Source organism: Uranotaenia lowii, chromosome 1 (assembly GCF_029784155.1).
Source record: "Uranotaenia lowii strain MFRU-FL chromosome 1, ASM2978415v1, whole genome shotgun sequence".
Taxonomy (NCBI): Eukaryota; Metazoa; Arthropoda; class Insecta; order Diptera; family Culicidae; genus Uranotaenia; species Uranotaenia lowii.
The window spans coordinates 155,240,470-155,264,633 of NC_073691.1; the positions used below are offsets into that span (position 1 = coordinate 155,240,470).

Sequence of the window (24,164 nt, forward strand, 5' to 3'; positions counted from 1 at the left end):
TTTCATAACTTTTAGGCACAAATTTAAACTTTTGAATTTAAGGTTCAAGATTCTTGAACATTTTCCAGCCGAAAAAAACACAACCGTCATCGACGGCCACAGCCTACCAAGTCCATTAATTTCAGCTGTTGAAAATATAGGACATAATCGTCCCGACCACAGGAGAAAGATTAAATGTGCACTTTTCTAAGCCTCTTGATTATTGTTTTAAACCAATAAAGTAATTTTACTGTAAGATTTGTTTTTTTTTAATTTTTTCGGATTGATTGAAATTTTTCTGGTACTCATATTCTGTCAAAAACTACTTCTTATTGTAAAAACTAAGATTTTTTTCGATTTTTTACAAACGCTTCTCAAAGCAACCTTTGAAATCATTGGATGCAAAATGCCCTAGTGTAGCCAAGAGATGCTCCAAAATATTGAATCGAAACGACTCGAAAATAACAAAATGTTCACAGTTGAAATAAATTTATTTTGTAAATAAATTCGGAAGAAAGTGAAACAAGTATTTTTGTCCAAATTTATTTACACATGAAATCAAGCGGTTTTTAAGTTTTTGACTTTATTTTCCTCTGTGCCGGTTTCAACGAATTTTTTCTGCTGCTGTTGGCGACAAATTAAGTGAGGCGATTCGATTTTCAGGGCACGTTTTTAACTCAAACCCGGTCGATAGTTTCAATTAGTATGCATTCTTTTGAAAATTAAGGACTAAGCAAAGAAGAAGATCGATATATCATTTTGATAATCGGTCTGTATTCATCGAAAACTGTTATCCATCCAAAATCTTGAGTAGAACACGTGGTTTTGATTACATCTTTGGCGATTTGTCTGAAAATAGTTGAGACAATTTTGATCGGATATTTAAAGTTTTAAAAATTTTCTGTTTAACATGAAACAACAATTTACAGTAGTTTTGCATCAATTGATACTTTGAATATATTCTTTTTAGAACCAATCAAATCAATGGTGAGGATAATTTAAGCAATTACCTTGACGTAAATGCCTATTTCATTTGATCACTTTTTACAACTAATATGATGAATTGCAACCCTAAAATTTAATTTTATTGTTATTTCCATTTAATGGATATCTGGCATTTTTTTTTTATTTAAATTACAAGCTATTGAATTTAAGAACACATTTGTGTAAGAAAAATTTACTAAAAGCTTCGCAAATCTTCAAAATATATCAAAATATAATCGTTGACGTTCTACCATGCAAGAGCATTTTGGGCAGATGTATCCTACCACCGACATTGCCAAACAACGATAAGCATTATACAAATTCGACGATATTCAACACCTTATTCCTACATCATGAAAGTATACGAGAGAGCGCAAGTTTTGCTCTTAATGCATGCAAACCGTTTCCAGCGACAATGTTTTCTGCTTCTCTCATCGGACATTTTTTCCAAATAAACCATCTGATTTTTATAAAACTGGTTGCACTGCTTATAGAAGAAAGAACAACAAGGTTGTTTTCTCACTTGAATCCCGCGCGGGAGAACAAATTTGCAAAAATTGCGGACTTTTTGTGTCATATCTAAGGTTGCCAGAATTTTGTCGTATCCGTATGGACAATCAGGGCTATTTTATCCAAGAAACCTGGCTAAATCCAGGCATTTGATTTCAAAACTGTCGACCAAAATCCGGGCAATAACCGGGCAAATATGGTCAAAACCTAGGAGTTACTCGTCAAAAATTAACAAAAAAAGACTTGAAAAAAACATGTTTTCCATAAAAGTTTATCAGCAGATTCAATATCGTATTTCGGGCTTTCAAAAAAAAACGTTCATGATTATTTTCATGAAACTGGCTCGAAAATTTCGTCTTGGGCGCATGAATAAAAAAAAATTTTACAACAAAATTTGATTTTTATTTGGATTTGAGAATGAGAATAAACCCGGACAAAATCCGGGCTTTTCCAATAAAATCCGGGCAACCTGGCCGGACCGGATTTTTCTCAAATTTTATATTAAATAACTGGGTAAACCCGGATAAAACCGAGCAATCTGGTAACCTTAGTCATATCTGACTTATACCGGCTTTAAGATAAAGATTTTTACGATCGATTACTTATTTGGTAAGAATTGCGATTCACATGAACATTGTTAACGCATTGGAGCTATCATTTCTAATGCAATTTTATGTTTACTAAGAACAGCTCGAAACGAATTTTCGCTAAAAATTACTCACTTGGAAATACACGGAAGAACAGAGCATCCTATTTATGTAACAAAAAAAAATAATAACGTCAAGTTGTTTATAACACTTATAAAACACTTAAGAGGATTAAAATTCCATTCTACCTGCAGGAAGTTCCAAAGGGGTCACTACAAGTATCGTGAATGACTATAAGGACTCAAAAGGTTAATCGAGAAGATGATGGTTTCACCTCATTTCTATACACAGGTTTGAGCTAGTCGAGCTATCTTTTCGATATTTTAAGTTTTGTTTTGTTTTGTTTGAGAAATTTCATTTGATCATATCTGTATGCTCGAAAAACACCTAAACAATTTCTACTTTACAAAGTGATTGATAACTCCGGTAATTCAAAGCATGACGGAGCATGTCTTTCTCGAATAACTTTCTTCTGCGCTTGAAAGGAATATTTGATACATCGAGCTGCTATCGTGCCTCACTATCAGTAAATCATTGCCTCGAGTACTCAACAGAAAAAAATGAACAAAAAAAAAAACTCGATGGCTGTTAGGTGGCAACGAAGCAGCGGTCGTTCTTCACACAGGATGCCCATACAAGGCAAATCCGGGTTTCCACACTCTTTCCATCTTCTCGCCTTAATTTCGGTTTCATCCCGCCGGAGTTATTCCGGTATTTTGCAGACCACCTTGTTCGTTCGCGCCCATACACAAGTTGTTGCCCGATCGCGGGAAAAAAAACAAATCGGAACTGCTGCTCGGAAGAGAGGAAATAAATATTTGAATATGTTTTGCGGCGGCACATCAATCAATGGACAATCCAGCGATCCCGTTTGCACAGGCCTGCTGCGTCATAATCCTTGGGTTGAAGCCGCAAATATGAGTCAGGGAGACAGAGCAAGAAAGAGGTACGAATTATACATTTAGCAAGCGTAACGTGCGAAAAACTCGTATACATCATCGTCACTAACGTAGAGCTACACCCAAAACTGACCTACATGCGTAATTGTTTTGCAAAATGTTATGGTCCAATCCCTGAATCTTATTACTTCACATGTTGATGAGCCAGCTCATTCGTCACTGGGTATCCGTCCCGTAGAACGTTGTTAAGCTGCTTACATAGAAGTTTGCGCAACAATGTAAGCGAGACAGCAAAAACAGTGTTGCCAAATGGAACACCTGCATGCTGCTCGTAGCGTACGCTAGGCTGGCCCTCCACGATCAGGGTACGCCGAACCCATTCTTCAAAACCCATATATGAATAGGATCTTGTGTTTGTTCCTGCCGTACGGTAATGGCAAAAGCAGCGCCACCTTTCTGACACAATCTCGCCTCACCGAGCCCATTGCTGCAAAAGTTGTAGGTACGCAGAAAAATTTTCTCACAGTTTGCCATGACTAGGCTAGATCTACCACCTTCTTTAACGTGGAACCCCTCGAGCCCTACCCTTCGCCCTTCCTCATGTTTTGGTTACCCTTTCTTCTGCACATGGCACGGATTTGGAGTTCGAAGTTGTTTTTGTTGTTGCATCAAAGTTGCCACAGCGCCGCGTCGCCATGCTCCAACGAGGGACCCATGTGTGTAACAAGACTCGTTGAAATTCAAGAGTGCTGTCCGCGATTCGCAACTAGACGAGGGACCCCCCGAGAATTGAATTCCAGGAATCTGCTGCAACAACACGGCGACGATGAAGCCGCCAAGCTCGAATGATCAATGTGTTTCTGGTGTGGTGCCGCGCGTTGCCCCCTTCGGGGGTTGCTCTTCAACTTTTTCTTCACGTTTTTATGTTGCGGTCGCCAGGAAAGCTGCCGAAGAACAAAACTGGATCCATTCAGCTCTCGGCACAGCAAGGCTTCGCAGACGCAGCTGATCGACTGATGTGTTTTGGTGGTTTGATTAATTTGGTGGTACCTACCCGCATGCTGCTGCAGCGATTTGATCAGCTGTTGTGATCCCGACTTAGGATAAACCGTAGGTATTGATAAACCTGTTGTAGCTTTGATGCTCGATTTTGTTTCATCAAAACTTGATTTTTTTAATTTTGCCGGATCAACAGAAACAAACCATTTTTTATTCCATTTACCAGTGCTGAGTCACTTGCACGCAGGAAAGGCAGTTTGGATATTTTGTAACAGGAACCTGTTCTCCTGAGTGATTCCTTTCTTTTTTTTCAAATCCCAGATAAAAAAAGAGTCAATTACACAGTAAACGAAAATTACCGAGTTCGGTAATTTTTTTTTACCGAAATCCTAACATGTGTAAATCGTTAAGCCTAGTCCACACTAGGCTACTTGGACTGCGATTTCGGTTGCTGAGACTTATTTATGTTTACATCTTGGTTGCTGAAGGTCTCCCATACTTGTCGGGAGACTTGAGACGAGACGAGATGCAAATGTAAACAAAAACAAGTCTCAGCAACCGAAATCGCAGTCCAAGTTGCCTAGTGTGGACTAGGCTTAAAACTGTTCGGTAATTTTTCCGATAAAAAATAAACGAACATCGGTAAATGAAGAATCGATTTACCGATGTTCGTTTATTTTTTATCGAAAAAATTACCGAACAGTTTAACGATTTACACATGTGAGGATTTCGGTAAAAAAAACTACCAAACTCGGTAATTTTCGTTTACTGTGTAGGATTTGAGAACAGGTTCCTGTTACAAAATATCCAAACGGTCTTTTCTGCGGGCACTTCTTATATTTTAATTGTTTATAGAAAAAAACTGAATATTTGCCATATTATGGAGAAAACTTTCCGCTTTCCAAAGGCACTATTCACAAAAACGATTTATCTTCGGCTTCTTAGGCCGATGACACAGTGAAAGTGAATTGGCGAACGCGATCAAAGCGAACTCGAGCGGAGGAACAAATTGGCGTCCTCTTCGCCGCATTCAGTATTTCAGCTCAAAGCGATTAATTTCGATTAAAATTGCAAAAGTATTTCGACACAGTTGTTCAGCAGATAATTTCATTTCAAGAATTTAAAATCGGCACAAAAACGATTAGAGAGCTCGTTTCCAGAATATAAAAAAATAGAAAAAATGTCATGTCATCATGTTTTTCAGATATTAAAAAAAAATCCCGTTCTAACTTAAATGATAAGATTTACTCATGAAAACGTTACTTTAAAATTTGCCAAAAATATGGATAAATTTTAAACTTAAACCAAAAATAATTAAAACTTCAGGACCTGAAAAATCAAATTATGACTAAAATTAAGACAGACAGACAGATGCCATGTGTCATGCGAAAAACAATATTTTTTCGTCTGCCAGGAGCTTATGAATCCTTTAAAAGACTATTTTTGAATAATCAAAACTCACAAATTGATCATTCAATCTTCTGGTTGTTATTTTTGAAGTCTTTCTAAATGTAATTATTGAATTGATATGGTCACTTATTTTTCCCTAATTTGATTTAAAAGTAACTATTTTGCCAGGGCCGTAGGAAGAACTGACTCATCGGGGGAGGGGGGGGGGGGGGTGGGGTTTGGTTTCCGGAGAATCGATTGCACATAGTTTCAAACGCCGCACAAGCTTGTGAACGGAGATATAGTGCCTTTTTAACCCCTAATTCCCCTATATTTTGTAAACATTCCAGAAAAGCACTGTTTCGAACCAAAGAATTTTGAACGAAATCGTGTGTATCGTGTGTAATTTTTTCTGAGGAATCGAATGAAGGCTGTTTTGGCCACCTCACGCTTCAGAAAATTGACTTATGGCTGTTTTTACCCTCAATTCCCCTACATTTTTCAATAATTTCAGAAAAAAGTATGTTCGGACTTAAAAACTTTGAACCAAATGGATTGTATCCTATGTGATTTTTTCCGAGGAATCCAACGAAGCCTATTTGAGCCACCGCACGGATTGGGAACAGGAGTTATGGCTGTTTTACCCTCAATTGCCCAACATTTTTCAAATAGCTCAGAAAAAGCATGTTGGGTCTTGATGATTTTGAACCACATGGATTGTATTTTGTGGAGTTTTTTTCGAGGAATCGAATGAAGGCTGTTTGAGCCCCCGCATGCTTTGGAAAATGGAGTTATAGCAGTTTTACCTTCAATTCCCCTACATTTTTCAAATTGTTATGAAAACGCATGATCGGACTTGAAAATTTTGAATCTTTTGGGACGTATCTTGTGTAATTTTTTCCGAGAAATCCAATGAAGGCTGTTCGAGCCACCGCACGCTTCAGAAAGTGGAGTTATGGCTGTTTTTACCCTCATTTCCCCTACATTTTTCAACGATTTCAGAAAAAAGCTTGTTCTGAATTGAAAATTTTGAACCAAATGGGTTGTATTCTATGTGATTTTTTTCAAGGAATTCAACGAAGCCTATTTGAGCCACCGCACGGATTGGAAACAGAAGTTATTGCTGTTTTACCCTCAATTTCCCAACATTTTTCAAATTGTTGAGAAAAAGCATATCTGGACTTGAAAATTTTGAACCAAATGGAACGTATCAGGTGTGATTTTTTTTGAGGAATAGAATGAAGTCTATTTGACACACCGCACGCATCGGAAACAGGAGTTAGGGCTGTTTTACCCTCAATTCCCTTTCATTTTTCAAAAAGTTCAGAAAAACCATGATCGGACTTGAAAATTTTGAACCAAAAGTGACTTTTCTTATGCAATTTTTTCCGAGAAATCCAATGAAGGCTGTTTGAACCACCGCACGCTTTGAAATATGGAGTTATGGCTGTTTTTACCCTCAATTTCCCTACATTTTTTCTGAACTTTTTGAAAAATGAAAGGGAATTGAGGGTAAAACAGCCCTAACTCCTGTTTCGGATGCGTGCGGTGTGTTAAATAGACTTTATTCTATTCCTCGAAAAAAAATCACACTTGATACGTTCCATTTGGTTCAAAATTTTTAAGTCCGAATATGCTTTTTCTTAACAATTTGTAAAATGTAGGGAAATTGAGGGTAAAACAGCAATAACTTCTGTTTTCAATCCGTGCGGTGGCTCAAATAGGCTTCGTTGAATTCCTTGAAAAAAATCACATAGAATACAACCCATTTGGTTCAAAATTTTCAATTCAGAACAAGCTTTTTTCTGAAATCGTTGAAAAATGTAGGAGAAATGAGGGTAAAAACAGCCATAACTCCATTTTTTGAAGCGTGCGGTGGCTCAAACAGCCTTCATTGGATTCCTTGGAAAAAATAACACAAGATACGTTTCAAAAAGTTCAAAATTTTCAAGTCCGAACATGCATTTTCTTAACAATTTGAAAAATTGAGGGGAATTGAAGGTAAAATAGCCATAACTTCATTTTTCGAATTGTGCGGGGGCTTAAATAGCCTTTATTCGATTGCTTGGAAAAAACCACACAAGATACAACCCATTTGGTTCAAAATTTTCAAGTCCGAACAAGCTTTTTTCAGAAATAATTGATAAATATAGGGGAATTGAGGGTAAAAACAGCCATAATTCCGGTGACCAAAACAGTCTTCATTCGGTTCCTCAGAAAAAATTACACACGATAGATCTGTTTTCGTTCAAAATTCTCTGGTTTGAAACAGTGTTTTTCTGGAATGTTTACAAAATATAGGGGAATTAGGGGTTAAAAAGGCACTATATCTCCGTTCACAAGCTTGTGCGGCGTTTGAAATTATGTGCAATCGATTCTCCGGAAATTTTCACAAAAGGAAAGTATAATTTCATAGATTTGGGTCATGTAGGACGAAAGATATTGAATTTCTTCGCGGTTTGTACACTTTTTTCCCCATTGTGCAATGTATGAACTAAATATCTGGCCAGCTTAATTTAGCTTATTTGATTTGAACTAACAATAAGTTTTTTCAAGAAAGCCCTCAATTTCGAAAACAACTCAAAGAAGAAATCCAATTTTCCACATTAAAACTCAAAGAATCAAATTTTGCAGTTCAAATAGGATTTATGCAAACTATTCTAGTTGAAAATTTTAGTCTAAAATTTGGTTCTCTAAAAAACTGCAATATTAATAATGTGGAAGAATAAGCCAAGCCATACCGAATTTCCTGCAATTTCTTTAAGAGAAGATACATGTGTCATCATCAATTAATTTCTATTGAAAATATATTTTTTTGAATTTATTTGTAGTTTATTTGAATAAGTTTTTCCAAGTGAAAACTTGTAAAATGAACTCAAATTCCACTTAACTTTTGTCATTTTCGGTTGATTGTACCAGCGAACTGACTTTGATTAAATTTTGAAATCGAACAACATTCAGAATTATAAGCCTGCGGTCACTTGCAATTCAAATTCTTGACCGAAATAGTCATCTTGATAATTTTATTTTGATTGTGGAACTCATCTACGAGCTAAATCTGAATCTGAATTTAGAACCAGAATTAAAAATTTTAATTTTTAATCTGTTTCGGAATTTCAATACGTTTTCTTAAATGTACATAAAAACGGTTTCTCAATTTAGAAATATGGTCCAAGACCCAAGTATTGAAATAAATTTCATGGCCCTCAATCATGAATCCATAATTATAGTTCGGATGTTTTGGGTTTTATTGATTATTCTTCATTCCAATTATGTATTTCTAATCCGACTTGCAAATCTAAATAAAAATAAAAAAATCGAATGGTGAATCTATATAGCCATTTTGAAAGTTTGTTATTTCTTAACTTTGCATATGATTTCAAAGTTTTTTTTTATCATATTCGGAAAAATAACTACTATATAATGCGTATGAGTTTCGAAAATTATGAGTCAATTTTTTTGCAAACACAGCTTTTAATTTCAATTTTTAATCCAGAACCGGATACATAATCCGAAATATGAAAACACAAATACAATTTCGATTTTGATTATAAGGAACCAGAATCTCTGAAATGAGTTGAATCTTATTTAAAATTTAGTATTCAGAAATGAATTACTATCAATAGGTGAGAAAATTTTGAAAAACTGAACTGAACTGAATTCTGAAGCTGTTATTAGTTTTCGAGGTTTTGACATCAGTTTTGAATCAAGATTATTACTATCGAATAACCCTACTCCATCATCAAAATTAAAAGAAAAAAATCAAATATTGAGTAAAGAGTAGAACACCTCGCTTGCTTTTGATGGACCCTCATGGGGGGGGGGGGGGGGGGGGAGGTTAACCCCCATTTGAAGATATTTTGAATTCTTTTGTAAGTACTCCGTAGAGTTTACAATTATATTTTTGTTTCTTCGTGCGTTTCTTCCGTAGTGTCCCTTCTCACGACACTATTATTCCTAAACATTATTCCTAAAATTCACTCGATCCATGGTAACCGTTCTCCAATTTCTCGAACATACACCACATTCACCAGATCACGCTCCACTTGATCTAACCACCTCGATCGGCCCCTACTTGTCTCGTTCCTACAGGAATCGTAGCGATCACCTGTTTTGCAGGACAGTCGTCCAGCATTCTCGCAACATGTCCTGCCCAGTTTAACCATCCAGCCTTCGCCACCTTCGTTCTTCTACACCTCCAAGGATGGTTCTTAACACTCGTCGCTCGAATACTCCGAGTGTGCGCAGGTACTCCTCGAGCAATATCCACGTCACGTGCCCGTAGGGGACAACCGGTCTAATGAGCGTCATATACAGGTTACACTTTGTGCGGGGGCTAAATCTTCTCGACCGCAGTTGCTTGTGGAGTCCATAGTAGGCACGACTTACGCTGACTTTCCGTGTCATTGTTTGCGGTCACCAGTGAGCCGAGGTAGACAAAGTCTTTGACTATCTCCAGCTCGTCGCCGTCGATCGTGACCTTGTTATTATTGGACAAGCGGGTTCGGTCGGTTTCGGATCAGCAGGCCAGCATATGCTTCGTCTTGGATGTATTAATCACCAACTCAATCCTTCCTGCTTCGGGTTTCCGTTTATTTACGTATCGTGGACTTACAAAATTTCCCTAACCTAGTTGGAGGTGGCGGGATTCGATCCCCGATAAACTGATTTCAAACCAAACACGCCAAGTGACCAAAACTATATGCCCTAAAGTTTGATCCATAAACAAACACTGCAACACAAGAATGCAAAGCCTGGTCCACCTCCACACTAGGTAACTTGAACTGCGATTTTTGTTGCTGGGATATGTTTATGTTTACATCTTGATTGCTGAGAGGAGCAGTAGGTCTCTCATACTTGTCGGGGGACTTGAGGCACGCATCTCATCACCTGACTCTAGATGTAAACAAAACCAAACTCTCAGCAACCAAAATCTAAATACCAGACTTAAGCCTAGTCCACACTAAGCAACTTAAACTGCGATTTTGGTTGTCGTGAGACGAATTTTGTTGATTGTTGTTGTTGTTGGAAACATGAGACGGTCTCAGTGTCTAACGTCTCGAGACCAACTGTCTCCTTGTGTGGACTAGCTTTTTCAAAGTGCCCTGTGTAAACAAGCAAAAACATAATAGTAATTGGTTTATTTTTGAGAGTAGCTAACGCTTTCAAGTGAGATTTTGGACACAGGTCTGGATTAATCGTCACGAAAAAAATTTTTTTTGTTTAGTTTTGATGCACAACAAACTTTATTTATTTGTTTATTCACGCAGCTGGTCTGATTTGGCCTGCAGCAAACCGGTTCCCATGGAAATGTGTGGGGCGCTCTCAACTCAAGATGGGAAAGTTTAGCCAGAATCGTCCGACACTCTCGAACTGGACACTGATGTGATGGTCAAACGAAAGTTGTTTATGTACACTTAATATTCATCAAAATAATAAAATTTTATTGCAACCATCCCGTACCAGATCAGAGCATCACACACTCAGAAAAAGAAGACCTTACGTCGAAGAGTTTGAATTTTTTTTCACTCTCCATTTGGCCAAATGGACTCGGTCGGGCGCGTATCGGTGAAAAGTGTTGATCGTCTTGCTGTTGGAGGTGTTAAAATGTTAACTTTAACCTGCATTTAATGTTAGCAGCTGGCAGCCCTCAGGGGGTTGGTGGATGGCACTTAGGCACTTTTCGGCCACTCGGAGGCTACCCTTTGATGTTGGCAACCTTCTAGGTGCCGTGGATTCTTCCAACCAATCCGGCCAGCAGCCGTAAAGTTCGCATTCGAAGCATTAATTTAACCATTTGCTTTTATGGCGGTAATGGTTGGGTTCCGCGTCTCGCTCGCGGTAAGTCGCTTATTATCCATACGAAAGCATAATCCTACCGAAAATTCCCTAGGTCGGTCGTCGGGTTTTAACTCACCCTGTCTCCTCAGAATTCTCCAGCCGGATCTGTGTTTCTGCGCCTGAAACCGTACTTGTTTTTCATGTCTCATCCGCACAGCATCATTTTCATCGTCCACCATTGAAAAGACCCAAAAGAAATGACGAAAGTATAAACGTCATTTTGGGAGTTTAACAAATAAATTATTGTAATCTGTTGAGTGGTAAAAGTGTCTGTCCAGCTGGGTGTCTGGGTCGACTCGAAGGACCACAAGGCTTTTAAGACCATCCGTCTTATTGCGTTAAGTCGATCAAACTGTATCGCGTCTTAGTTGGAGTTGGATGTTTTTATTTTAGATTCCGCGATTTTTGCCTTTCCGGGGGCAAAGCAGGAGCAGCGCTTTTCGCACATTTTTCGTCACAAGATTTTGGCTTCTGCGGAATCAGGTTCCCCTGAAACAGCAAGTATCATACGACCGCAAAGTTAACATAGAGTTGCTTTCGTTTTTTGTCCATGTTTTTCCTGTAGGTATTTATCTCATATATTCTGGCTATATTGCTGGTATGGTAAATTGCTGTGTTGATTCACACTTCTTCAACTTGCCTACTTGTGTAGCTAAGTAGAAATTTAATAAAATATCAGCATTAGATTTTGGATCCTATTATGTAACCTTGTCCCTTTTCTCATTCCATAACTTATTGCAAATCCAAAGCCGTGCGAACGAGGAATGGGGGTTTACAGGTTTAACATCTCCCCCCCCCCTTCTCCCAATGAATTGTTTTTAAAGTAAAATTTACGCCATAGTATCGGATGTTAGAAGTTTGACTCCCTTCCGGCGGAATTTACTCTAAAACCACTCTAGGCTTGAGACATTTCTTTTTACGATACTGTATGACGTTCACGAGTTGAAACTTATATTTAATTGTAAATTTCGATTTGCAATTCAATTAACATTTTGTATTGAACCTCTAAATTTGACATACAAAAACCCCACCTCGTCTTTAGAATGAGTTTTTTCCCAGAAAATTCAAATTAACTTAAAATGAAGTCGATCTTTGATTTTAGGTTTTGAGTATTTTTAAGCTTCATTTTTTGCTGACATGATAAGCAGCTAAACATTTCTTGAAAAAAGTTATAATCATTTCAAAATAAAATAAATTAGAACCCGTTGAAAAGTATTTAAAAATGGCAGACTTTGCTTGCCAGAGCTTTTAATAATTTCTTTAAATGTTTTTGCAAAGGTTATATAAATCAATAAGTTCCCTAGCTATGCAAAGATTTTTTTTAAAGATTTTTTATTCTCATCCTTCGGTTTAACAGCTTTCAAATAAGCAGAAAAAAACGTTAAAATTTAAAAAAAAAAAATTGAAAATAAAATTTTAATATAGCATCGAATATCTTTTCTGGGGTACAAGTTAGGTTTGTGCTTTGTTCACATGAAATATACTGCAAGAATCAAAGAATATTTTTCATATAATGTTATATTTTTTGGAACTTTCAGAACCTCTCTGGAGACTTTTGAACGAAAAATTTTGTTTTCCCATACAAATTTGAATACAAAATCAAAACTTGTTGCGCTAATTCAACTTGATCAGACATGATCTTTAAATTTTTTTTTAAAGATCTGAAAATTTTAACTGTGTTTTTCATGAGTTCTTTAATTATGCCAAATTGTGTGTTTTATTCGTATGGATTCTCCACTTTCTCCCTCGCGAGGGCTCGCGAACTTTCATAAAAACCGTGTATCTATCTTAATAACGTCACATGCCAAATTTGGCTCCACTTCAATGCCAAATTTTGCTCCATTCCACCCTCTCATCTTCATTTCTCCCTTCTGGAAGGAGAAGATATGAGTGCTTCGAGAAAATTTTCTATTGGAAGGTCAATAAACCATATCATTTGCTAAAACCATGCCCCATTTTTGGTTTCCCAAAATATTGATTTAATTTTATTTATTTATTTATTTCACACACCGTCTTGGATTCAAATATCCTACAGACTGATCTTAATATCTAAGGTTCTTAATCCTATGTTTAAACATCGTTTTGGACACAGTAAAATCAAACAAATTGTTCACATCATTAAAACACTGAAAACAGCTGGTCAGAGGATTATTCTGCCCGTAAGTAATGCGGTGCATGCCTAGCGCTAAAAGTTGTCTTCCTCGTAGATGTCTGGATGGTGCAAGAAAGCATACTTCATTAAGTAGAGCTGCACAATCCACGTTGCCGGTAACCAGATCAAACACAAAAAGCCGTTTAGTTTTACACGTACGGAAGATTGATGAGGTCGTTCCACGGAAGTGACCTGAGAGCGTAACGAATGAATGATCGCTGCACACTTTCGATTCGAAGACTCCAAGATCCCACACGCAAGCGGCGTACTCCAATACACTTCTCACCAAGGAACAGTACACAGCTTTAAGAGTGTATACATCCTGAAAAGATTGTGAATTGCGCCTCACGAATCCAAGAACAGAGAAAGCCTTCGCTGTGATGGCACTGATATGGTCGCTGAACGTTAGTTTTTTATCTACGATGACGCCCAGATCGTTCATGGAGCTGACTTGATCGATGCTGGTACCATTGATACTGTACTCGAAGCAGACATTGGACTGACGGCGACTAAAAGTTATGGACTTGCATTTTTTATGTTCAACTGCATCCCATTTTCCAAGCACCACAGGAGAAGCTCGTCGATGTCAGATTGAAGAGCGTGGCAATCTAGAACCGATGAGATTATTCTGTAGATCTTAAGAATCTCTTCCTCAATTGAATCTGCGGACAGTTCGTGGTACTTCATTGGCTCAGGTATACAGTTGCTTGACTTGCGGTTCTTCACAAACGTCCAGAAACTAGATGGGTTGCCTTCAAGTTTAATTCCATTCGGTCGATGTAGCTACGAAATGATGCGGCTTGGCACTCGTTGTATCGAGTTTCGAGTTGTCTTAGACTTTCTTTATCCTGTTGGGACTTGGAACGTAGAAAACGCTTTCGAGCCTTGCGTACAATATTTCGAAGATGACGAAGTTCAGAAGACCACCACGGAAGTTTGGTTGTGTTGAGACGTCTCCGCTTACGTGGGATGATCCTATTCATGACATCAAAAAGCTTTCCGTAAAACAGCACCGTTGCGTCATCCATTGATTTGTCACCGAGTAACTCAAGCCAGGTGATCGAAGACAGACTTTAATTCAACACAGTATAGTCACACCTTGCAAAGTCGAGCTCTAATTCACCGTAGTTTGTTGGAGAGTGTGCGTCACAGTTATTATTAATGGTAACGCAGAGCACGAAAGGCTTGTAGTGTGCATCTGGTCTCAAAAGACTTGAAGGGGGTTCAATCACTTCAATGTCACAAGTGTCACTAACGAAAGCGAGATCAAGATACGGTCATTTGCGTTCCGTAGAGAATTAACTTGTCTAAGTCCAGTAACCAACATCGTTTCGGTGAATGTTGACTCTGCTTCAGTCGATGCATTGGTGGGTATATAACAGTTTAGTTCCTCGTCATAAACCCAAACAAGTTCCGGTAGATTATAGTCCCCCAGAACAACGATTGTGTCGTTTTCAGAAGAAAAATTGCAAATCTCCTGAACAGCCGAAGCGTGCAGCTCCGGGAGTTTCAAAGTGACAGCCACTTGTTCCAAGGGGCTGGAATCACTCGGCGTGACCGATGAACAATGCAAAGACGACTTTACAGCAATTAGCACACCACCACCCCGAAGAAAGGAACTAGTTTGAACGTTACGGTCACATCGAAATACTGAATAGTGCGAAGTTAGCTCGGAATTAAGAACGTCAGGGTGTAGCCAAGTTTCCGTTAAAACGATAATGTCGTAATCGCAGGCAGCCGCGCTGAGATAGAAGTCGATCGTTTTCGTTCTCATACCTCGGACGTTGTGGTAGTATATTGTGAATTGACGCCGGGAAAGGGTGGAAGTCAGATGCACGGTGCGTTCTGTGTGTTCTGGAGGAGAAGTTGATGTGAGTCCGACAATGGTAGTACGCCCGTCAGGCTGCGTCGAGGTTCTGGTATAGGTGTCTCTTTCGGCGCTGGATTCTCGGATGCAAGCGATGGACTCAAATTGTTCCACGCGAGGGCTGCGAGAAGAGAAATCATCAGGGCAGAACGTCGCTCTACAGCCATCAAACCCACCTGATAAAGGAGCTTGGGAGATCCCTAGACCAGGTCCACACGCAGGAGCGGGGCGACTTTGATGGCTGGAACCAGATGCGTGATTCATAAAAAGATCGGGTACAAGCTCGACTGCGGTGGAGGGCCCAGAGACTCCCATAATACTACTACGAATCTGTTGAGCGAAACTCGTTAATGTAAGGTTTGGGCCGTTGACTTCGATGTCCGTGTTCCATAAAAAGTTGTACGTATATCAAAATAAGATATAATCATTTTATTTTAGGACAATCCGAAAAAAATCTTGGTCATTGAAAATGAGCTCAACCCCATTCAAGTCTGTCAATCAGAATAAGATATAATTCAGATTGGAGAAACTTAAAATCGAAAATTTGGGGTATTTAATTATAACTGAATCAGATGTAAATATCTTGGTGAGATACGTTTGAGTTATTATTTTGATATGCTCTCCTGATCGGGTTTGCTAGATCGGTTCTCGAGTTATGCAAACGTTTTCCGTTTGTTTGGGAGGCCCCTTCTCCCCTTCCTGTGAGAGAGAGGGGTCTCAAACCATAAAAGAACCTTCTTTGGCCTGCAATACCCCACCTGCCAAGTTTCGAGCAAATCGGTTCAGTAGTCTACAGGGAACAGACAGACAGATAGATAGAAATCCATTTTTAAATACCTATATAAATTGGAATCTTAAATTTTGGCAATGGAGCCTGAATCATTATCAACGGTGCTGATTCCGTATCACGATCTCGATTTCTGATCTTGATTCCTGAATCCTGATCATTGATTCTGTCCTCTGATATGGATTTTGACACCGAATCCTGAGTTCTGATGTTAATCCTGATCCTGGTTTCTGATCCCACATTCTGATTCACCCTGATTGACTCTGGATTCTGATCTGTATCTGATCGTAGACCTTGATTCCAGACCCTGCTCCCAACTGCTGATGTGGAATTTGATCTCCGTGAGTTCAGGATAAGCTCCCCTCGACCGACACATGACGGGCAGAAGTGACGAGCCTCGAGTCTTTGTGATGAGAGGTCGAGCCTCGAGTCATTAGTAGGAGGGATATGTGTGTTAATCTTGAGGAAAGTTCAGATCTCGAGTCACCAAAGGAGGCCTTGAGTAATGTAGAGATCGTCAAGAGGAGATATTTGCGCGTGATCTTCTCAAGCGATATGAGTTTCGCACGGCTTATTTGATTTCTCGGTAACAGGCTAATTATACCGGATGATGTCTTTTAATAAGGATGTCTTTTAAAGTAACATCTTCAGTGACAATATATGCGTTATATGACCAGCGATGAAGTTAAAACAGTGGATGTCTCTGCAGGGTTTCCAAAAGGATCGGTACTTGGCCCGGTACTATGGATTTTCGATTACGACGAACTGTTGAGGCTGCGGGGATAAAACTGAGTATACCTTCTCTGCAGTCGAACTAGAAGGGAGAAGAGTATTCAGGTCCCGGAATATTCTCGGGTAAAGTGACTTCACTTTGTCGGCGGGTGAGTCCGGATGGGAATTTTGACCTAAAGCCCAGATGGACTTGATGATGGTGGGATACATAGTATCATGAGTCGTCTAATTGCACCCATAGACCTTGGAATGCAATCCGTAAAAAGATTTAGGTACCACCTGGGTAATCAAACGTTTTGTAACTATCATTAATGCGATGAATCTTGATAGTCTTTATAAGTAGCAGTATCTGAAAAATAGTTGTTCATAATATTATTTCAAACTAAAATTTGAACTTCCATACGCCATGATTGATCAAAAATTTTCCAGAAAAATGATCCGGAATCAACGTGACCGCAAAAAGGTTGAAAACAAACTTTCACCTCGGTGCCCATGAAGCGAAGCAGCCGTCAAACGAAAACGAAAATCATCATTGAACAAAATCGAACTGAAAGGCTCGAAGATGTATACAAAAGTCTGCAGATGATTATCGGGTGGTCAAAGTGTGTTCTCACCTTCGACCATCCGCTCGTCCATCTTGCTGTAGGCTTAACACCAGAAAGCTGCCGGCCGACCTGTTTCCAAAACCGAACAGTGAATGGGCCCCCCACCCGAATCGGATCCGTTTCCGGGGCAATCTGGCGAATGTGGCACACATCGCGGTCCCGCGAAGAAATGGGTATCTCTAATGGGCTTCGAACGCCTCAATTTACTGATTAGATTTATTGATCTCGGATAATCACGACTTTTCTCTTCGGCACAAACAGCTGAGAGATGGTAAAGCACCAGTCAGTCAGTGTAGGTAAGAAAGCGAGCGGTCACAATCGTGTTATTATTAACAACAACTAAAAATGAAAGGAACCCAAAGACGAGACTAGCAAAAGTTCAAGTCATTGTTTGAAATGGGATGGGACCAAGGAAGGGACGACGAGAAGATGATCGGATTTGTGCACGTTTGTACTTTGCCACAACAACAAACAACACAGGCACATAACGGTAAATTATGACAATTCGTGACAGTTGGCTGTTTCGAAACGCGATTCCAATCGATAGGGATCTGGAGGAAAAACAAAACCGATGATCAATGAGGGAGCCCAAAGCTTTACACGAAATGTGGTACCCAATGTTCTTTATGGAAGGGGTTATTTGGGGTTCGAATCATAGAAAGGAATACTCTTAGAAGAATGACGTTGCCTATTGAAGCTTAATTTAACCAAAGATCTCTAAGTATCAAGATCGTCGGGCTGTTGTCTCTCGAGCGAATCGTTGGCGACGCCGAACAATATTTATGGTGCTGCCGCTTTGCGAGATGAGATCTAAGCTTTGCAGCTTTGTTTACAAGCTTTGAGCACTGATCATACTGACTGGACACTCGATTTCGTTTTCTGGATAATTTTTCCAACAGTACACAATGTCGATTCCAGAGTGCGCATCGATCGATTTGAAGAAATGCTATCCCAGTTAGGAAATGCCACCCAACTTTAAAAAAAATGCAATTTCTACGATAAAATCGGACTAAACAGGTACATTTTTCCTACAGGGCATTTTTTGTCACATTTTTCAGGTTCGCCACCTGCCGCCGGATTGCGAACCTATAAAATTAGACAAAATAAATTAGACAGAAAATGGTTGAATTTTTGTTCTAAGTGTCATGTCAGTGTGATCAGTGCTTTGAGTAAGAACACATCATCGCGCATAAACATTGAAAAATCAAACGTCACTTCACTTACACCGTGATTGTTTTTATATTGTTTACACTGCGTGCGTGAGAAGTGTTGAAAGTAAAGGTTGAAGCCCAACACGTTAACCCTAAATTGGCGCTAGTCTGACGTCGCCAAAATTTTAGGGAAGCCAAAACTTTTGTTGGATAATTTTTTTAAAAGTAGGCATTATCGATTCCAGAGTGCGCATCGATCGATATGAAGAAATGCTAGCCCAGTTAGAAAATGCCACCCAACTTTAAAAAAATAGGCAATTCCCACGATAAAATCAGGCTAAAAAATTTGACAAAAAAATTACCCAGAAAATGGTTGAATTTTTGTTCTAAGTGTCATGTCAGTATCATCAGTGGTTCCACGGTTTATCTCAAGCGACTATTCAAGATTTATAAGATTCTGCAAGAATGCTATAGATCTCTGCTAGAAATCAGTTTCAAATTTTAAAACACATTTTAACGCTTATCGATATCTACTACAGGAAGTTTTGAAGAGCAAATTAGGCTGGAACAAATATCAATTTCTTCTTTTGTCACCCCCCCCCCCCCCCCCCTCTTCGAAATTTCAAAAAACCTTAAGGGGGAAATAAATAAAGTTTGAAGTAATTTATGTAAATTTCGATTAAAAATTACAAAATCTGAAAGATTAAAAGACCAAAAAACAAATTTAAGAAGATGGATGTTATTTCACCTTTTGTTTTCTTGATTTGATTGAATTATTCGGTAAAAAATTACTTGATTTACAAGTTTTGTGCAACGATATAGTATGCAACTTTTTTTACATACAAGCTTCCGTGCAATTTATTCCAATTTATTTGTTTTTCGCATTATTTTTTATTGTCGCGATGTTCCAACTCCGAGTGACAAAAGAAGGATTTGAAATTTGTTCCGGCCTTATAAGTTAAAAAAAACTAGTACACGAAATTTTGAAGAGCAATTTATAAAAAAAAAAACTCAGTTTGACATTTCTTACCATTCGATCAATTGTCTTAGTCTGCTATAAAACTACAACAAAGACCAAGCAGCGTGACGGATTGTAAGACGCAATAAAATTAAAACAACAAACTTGGCGACTATGCCATAACGAATCGAAAGCTGTTTCGCGGACGGTGATCTTCGGAGACCAATCGATAAATTGCCCCTAGTTTAAGGAAGCTATTGATGCGTGTGCTCTTGACATTTTGTGAGGCGCCCGGTCAAAAGTGATCGATAGTGATTTTCATGAACACTTGAATAATTAATTTGTCCATTAACGCCACAGAAAGTGACGAAACCATCATTATCATCAATTGAACGAATCGAATCCTCACGATGGTCGAAAGCGTTGCGATTTATGAAATCCTCCCATAAGGAGTCACATTTCTGTAGGTGGGGATTGGCACACCGGCTGGCTGCATCCCTGAAAATCTCGCCAGAAAAAGCGAATTTAACTTCTTGGCAAAAGTTGGTCATCAGGAATTACCTTAAAAGGTGCGACGTCCGACGCCGAGCTTCGAAGGAGATTCGTTCATTCATCTGTGTGGCCTCGGTTTGTTATTGTCCTGCTGGGCACGCGTAGAGGGCACCCTCATCGAAAGTCAAAACGTAAACAATAATGGCGGCGCGGCGGCGCAGTTCCGTTGCATATGGTTTAGCCAGTCAAGGCTGCTGGCAGCCAGGCGATTGTAGTTTTTGACATGCAATTAAGTGCTACACAATTCTGTGTTGTGACAGACAGGAGTCTTGGGTTTTGGGTTGATGAGCGATCACGAGCCACTCTTAAAGGAGGTCTCGAATGACAGCATCCCTTGATGGAAGTGTTGAAAAACTTTTGGAAACTTTGGTACATTTAAAGATGAACTGTTTTTCGAATAATTATATTCTTATTCTTCAAAGACATCCAAATATAACTGAAGACCACATGTCAACAAGACGGACCAGAGGCGGTAGATTTTATACAATAAAAAGAGAACCCAAATATGGGACTTATTAGACAAACAGTAGCGATACCATATCCTACATAGTAGGGTTTAGAGTAGTTAGGAAGCTTTTGAAAACAAGCATACAGCACACTGGGTCAGCTTGTATCTATATATTTTTTCCGTGTTCTTCAGAGACGCTTCAGCTAAATAAATTATGGAAAAAATCATTCGTTTTGATCTAAAAAATATACAAATAAAACACAGGAACTTCTTTTAGACAGTTTCTTATACGGTCCTGATAAATTTAACAACATTTCGGTAACCACCAGCATACTTATTTCCAAATCAAAATCTTTCTTTGTGAGGCAGTCCGTGGTATAGAAGATAGCTTTCAAATCTTCTATGCCAGCCGGTATGAGATCAATTCCCGGTCACGGCATACATAGTACACTTTCTGTGGGTTGGTGGTTTTAGCACTTGTAAGATGCTAGCCATCATATCTTCGAAAGTTGTACGCTTAGAGTTAAAAAAAAGTAATCTCTTCGAGGGAACATCAAGTTTCATTGAGATCCTGTATGTGTTTGTGTTCATTTTTTTTTGTACCCGAACAGGAGAGCATATCGAAATTATTATTACTCAAAGCTTCAGATATAACTTTGATATGGTTCTCTGGTCTCGAGCGCGCCTCTCACCCAGAAGATCGAGGCTCGAATCTCATGTTTTTACCCAATCTTTTCTAGATTTGTACAAGTTTGAATCGTGGCATACAAATTTTTGTACAAGGTAGGCGGCAGCAATGCATCATTCATTGCATGAAAATGTTTGTCAGCAAGACGAACATTGCACGAAAGCGTGTATGCAAGCTTTTGTCTCTTTTTTGTGATTTGTATGCTTCCTCACTGGTGACCGCAGACAATGACACCAGCCGTGAGATCCGGAGGCGAATTATCAGCGGAAGTCGTGCCTACTTTGGACTCCACAAGCAACTGCGGTCGAGAAGACTTAGCCCTTAGCCTCGAGGAGGACCTGCGTACACTCGGAGTATTCGTGCGACGAGTGTTAAGAATCTTTGGCGGCGTACAGGAGAACGGAGTGTGGAGGCGAAGGATGAACCACGAGCTCGCGCGACTCTACGGCGAACCCAGTATCCAGAAGGTGGTGAAAGCTGGCCGGATACGCTGGGCGGGACATGTTGCGAGAATGCCGGATGACTGTCCTGCAAAACAGGTGTTCGCTACGAATCCGGTAGGAACAAGACGAGCGGGGGCGCAACGAGCGAGGTGTTTAGACCAAGTGGAGCGTGATCTGGCGAACGTGGGGTGCCCGAGAAATTGGAGAACGGTTGCCATGGACCGAGTGAATTTTAGGAATTATGTTCGTCAAGTTATGTCGTGAGACGGAATACTATGTAAATAAATAAATAAATGCTGCCTGATTGTGTTATTTCCTGGCCAAGATAAAACTTATCATACTAGAATATCAAAATATCTCATTTTAATATATTTTAGTTTTTTTTTTCAGATCGGATTCTAATTTTAAGCTTAAATCACATTGCGTTATGCATCGTTTTGCATAAAAACTGATAGTTTCGATTTTGAAGTGTGACTCACATGGTATGAGTGCATTTCTTCGGAAGCAACTTTCATCCTATTTCGCAGCAAAACAACTTAAGAAGTGTTCATTTTATAAAACGGACACCTAGATGTTACGATAAAAAGTTGACGTTTAACCCAAATTTGATGAAACTGCTTTCATCGTGTATAAAAGTTTGTTGATAAAGCACTGACATATTATTTTGTGAGAAAGCGACTGGATTTCGTAAAATGGGACGAATTGATAAAGAAACCCGTGTTTTTATAATTCAAAAGTACTGCTCAGATGGACTATTGTGTAGAAATATTGCAAAGCTTGTGAAACGATCGAAGTCTGCGGTAGTTTATCAAATCATCAGGAAGTTTGAAGAGCACCATATTCTTGAAGATTTGCCAAGATCCGAAACCAGAAGAAGCACAGTGAATCCACAAATCAAGAAGAAATGTGTTAAGCTTTTGTTGTCACATGAACACAACTCTGTTCGAGAATTGCCAGGAAACTGAAAATTTCCATTGGAACCGTCCAAAACATAAAACGAAGGAACCACATTAAGACCTACAGGAAGCAGAGCCATCCTAAACGGAGCGCGGAACAGCACGAACGAGCGAAGCAGCGATGTCGGAGTCTGGATACGATTTTGAAGAAGCAAAGTAACCGTTGCATTTTGATGGACGATGAAACTTATTGCAAACTGGACACAGCCGCTCTTCCTGGGCCGCAATTTTTCAACGCAATTGTTGATAAGGAGGTACCTCATGATAAACGATCCATTGGCATCGAAAAGTTTGGCAAAAAAGTGCTTGTTTGCTGCTCTTGCGGAGAAAGAAGTTTGCCATATTTCACAACAGGTACCATCAATGGTGAAAATTATCGTAAGGAATGCATCGAAAAACGCCTTGTTCCTCTTAATCGTTATCATACAAGCCCACCATTGTTCTGGCGTGACCTTGCTTCCTACGTTTCATATGTTTTGTTGAGAAAGAGGACAATCCGCCAAATTGTCCTGAGCTGCGCCCGGTAGAGCGTTACTGGGAAATCATCAAGCGCAATCTTCGGGAGGATGGTAGAGAAGCACAGTCCATCGACGAGTTCAAGAAAATGTGGATAAAAGTCAGCCGAAAATTCAAGCCGGAAACTGTAAAGAGGCTAATGAGAGGAGTTGAGGAAAAGTGCACAAATTTTGTCGTTGTAAATTTCTGGTTAAATTTCTCACTTTCTTCATGTTCTGGATTAGTTTTGCAATGTTTTACAGAAAACTCTATGTAATTTGGTCAATAAATGAATAAGATATCTTCAAAACAAAGTGTCCGTTTTATGAAATGAACACTCCTTAGTTTGGGAAATTTAATAGTGCACATTTTGACAATTACTAGATATATAAATTTGTAACAAGGTCACATAGAAATAGGCTTCATGAGATAAGCAAAACCTTAAGCGATAAAAACACACCAACAAAATTCCTTGACAATGGCTAAACGAGAGCCGAAACGTCGCACGCACAGCACCTGTTTGTTTTAACATCCTTCAGCAATCTGGAATTCGAAGTCACGGTTTGTTTTCTCCGATCTTCGCCAACTGCCGGTAGAACTTTTATGATGATTCAGCAAACTCAGCCGTTGCTGAGGCTGTGAAAATAGCTATGCAGGTAATGACCCGACAAAAACGTCAATCTGCCCGTGTCGGTCGCCGCCTCGTGGGAAAGCTAATCAAGAAGGGACCGGTGCTGGTTTGGTTGATCTTTTTTTTCTCACTCAATCACGTTTGTGGTTTCACAAAATCGGAAATAATGACAACCATCTCCCGTACTAGTGTGCTGGTAACTTTGTTGCAGAATATGCCTACTTAGCTGCTTGGGAGAGCATCGCCGTTGCGCTGACAGCTGTCAGACTACCGATAGGTCCTTCTCGGGACGTTTGGAAAATGGCGGGCGGCGGTGGAGAAGATGATGCCGGCAACGCTTTTGCTCCTGGCATTTCGGTCACTTACGTTTTATTGAAAACGCGACGACACCACTTCTGGCGCAAGGTTCAATTCAAGGTGCCCTGAGGGAACGAGAAGTTCAGAGCAAATG

General features: G+C 39.3%; 1 protein-coding gene across 3 annotated transcripts in view; it reads right to left on the reverse strand.

Moving 5' to 3' along the window:
* LOC129740620 (leucine zipper putative tumor suppressor 1) overlaps positions 1 to 24,164 on the reverse strand; it is a 175,664-nt gene that overhangs the window by 122,675 nt on the left and 28,825 nt on the right. The window lies entirely within an intron of this gene.